Source organism: Chrysochloris asiatica, unplaced genomic scaffold (assembly GCF_000296735.1).
Source record: "Chrysochloris asiatica unplaced genomic scaffold, ChrAsi1.0 scaffold00065, whole genome shotgun sequence".
In the NCBI taxonomy this organism is placed as follows: Eukaryota; Metazoa; Chordata; class Mammalia; order Afrosoricida; family Chrysochloridae; genus Chrysochloris; species Chrysochloris asiatica.
This window is the reverse complement of record NW_006408583.1, coordinates 6,368,823-6,371,552: the sequence shown is the minus strand read 5'-3', so window position 1 is coordinate 6,371,552 and position 2,730 is coordinate 6,368,823.

The following is a 2,730-nucleotide window of genomic DNA, read 5'->3' as shown; positions in this document are numbered from 1 at the left end:
AACACCACACCAGGACTCCAGAGCACATTGGAAGGTTCAAAAGTAAATTAGCATAGAATTTTAGGCTTGCAAGTATACTGACACACGTAAGCTAGGCTTACAAAAAACAAACAAACAAAAAATGTTTCTGCTACTTAAGTAATACTTTAATTACACAATCACATTGTTCAAAAATATTCAAGTAGCATAAAGAGTACAAAATAAAAAGTAAAATGATCTTCCCTGTCCTCTGCCCCCTTCACAACTCCCCATCCAACTGCTTGAAATTAATTAATGGTAAAGAATCACTATTTGTGTAGCTCTCTAATTCAAAATCATGTATTTGAATAGTAAATTACTAGTGAATTTAATTATTAAATATTCATCATAAGCTCACAACAGGTTCCAAAAAATGTTTCCAAATATGCTTTTACTCAGACATACAGACATCAAGTAATATCCATGAATATTAAAAAAACCTGGCTTGTTTGTTTGCTGCATGATTACAAAAACCTGTGTTTGTTACTGCTCTTTGTTTTGTTTTTTTTTTTGTGTGTGTGTGTGTTTTAATTCAAATGAATACAATAGACTGTAGGAGAAGTGAAAGTTCAGAGCTGACTGAAATTGTACTTACAGGATTTTTTTCCCCCAGAACAATATATGATCCCAGGAGATTACAATCTGCCTGTCTCCCATGTCCTCCACATCATCACTCACTGGATGCATGAGACCAAACACCACTGCTACTCTCAGATTCCTGTACCCTGTCCTATGTGAGGAAAGTATTGTGATGTTCTTTCCTCATTTGCCCATGAGCTCCTCATCTCAGAAAGTCATGGAGTGGTTGGGTGAGTTGTTGTTCTGTACATGAATATATGTTCTTCCCTAAAGTGATGATGCAGGAGAATGGCTACTTTCCCAAAGGAAATAAGGTTCAGATACAAGGGTAGTTGTTATGGGTTGAATTGTACTCCCTATACCCACCCTCCCCCAACCAACCAATGCATTGAAACTTTGGCTCTATGTGATTATGACTTAATCATGTGATTAAATCATTTGGCCTTGGTAGAGCTCATTACTTTACACAATGTAATGCAATGACTAATCATCATGCAGTCTAGTGGAATGAATGTAATGAGTCAATCAGTTGAGTTCATAGCAGTATAGGGTGCATCCTAAACCTAGTCACTTCCCTTCCAACTTATAAAAACAGCAGAATTGATATAGACATGTGGGATGTGGGCAGGGGGTAGACAAATGTAATGTGAGGATTGTTAAGGAACCAATGAACACCTGGGGCTACTGACAAGGAAGGAATCACCAAGGATGCGGTCCTGATCTAGACTTCTAGGATATAAAAACTGTGAAAAATGAAATGTGAGAAGATATTCTTTAAAGTAGTCCACTTGTAATATTTCTATTATAGCAATACTAGAGAACTAAGATGTGGAGATTAAATTTTCCACACAGAAAATGATAGCTGGACCAGATGTGTCTGACCCTTGCCTGGTTTTTCAGATTTTTCACTGCCTCACTGCCACTTCCCTCCCCTGTCCTAACCACCATGATGGTCTGACAATTGTGAGTTAGAAAGAGATCCTATACAGTCTGATTACAAATGAGAACATTCATTCAGTATTTATTGACAACCATATATATGTTTAATGGAGCCATGGTGGCACTGTAGGATAAGTACCGGACTGCGAATTGCAAGATAGGCAGTTCAAACCCACCAGTCATGCCAGCGGAGAAAGATGAAGCTTTCTGCTCCCATAAAGATTTGCAACCTTGGAAACTCTATACTGAGTCACTGTGAGTTCAAATCGACTTGATGGCAATGAGTATAGATAGATTTATTTTTGTTGTTAAGTATCTGCTGTGTTTAAACCACAGATCTTGAAGCTAGCAGTTCAATGCTTATTCTACAGCACCACACCAGGACTCCATGTAGACTTGTTGTTGTTAAGTGCTGTTGAGTCAGTTCCAACTCATAGTAACCTTGTATAGGGTTTCCAAGAAGTGACTGGTGGATTTGAACCATCGACCTTGTGGTTCAGTACATTATCCTGCAATGCCACACCAGGACTCTCCATATAGGTTTAGCAGTAGATATTTCTACATATGTGCTTGTAATGCTGCTCATATCATGGACATACAAGAGCAAACAGGAGACAAAAGTATGAAAACATTTTAGCTATAACCAATCACTTTGTGGAAATGAGGCATTAGACTGAGGGGCTTAAGACCACAGTCCTAAGGGATAGCTAAGTCAATTACCATAATAGAGTTCTCAAAGACAATATTCTACAGCCTATTGTGGTGAGTTCTGGTGTGGCACTGTGGGTTAATGTACCAGACTGCAAAGTCATTTGAACCACAAGGTCAGCAGTTCAGGCTCACTAGCTGCTCCTTGGAAACCCTCTACAGGGTCACTATGAGTCATAACTGGCTCGATGGCACTTATCAACAACAACATTGTGGTGAGTACCAACTGGGGTCTTACAAGGCAGTGAGAGGTCATCTAAGATGCAACTCATGGTCTCTCATCAGAGGAAAGAAAATCAAAGAATCAAGGAAATAATTAGCTAAAGGACCAAGACATCACATGAACCACAGCCCCCACTACCCTGAGATTAGAAAGCTAGATGGCACTTAGTCACCACTAATGATCTCTCTAATTGAGATTATAGAGGTTCTGGACAGAGTAGGAGAAAAATGTAGAAGAAAATTAAAAATTATAAAAAAGATCAA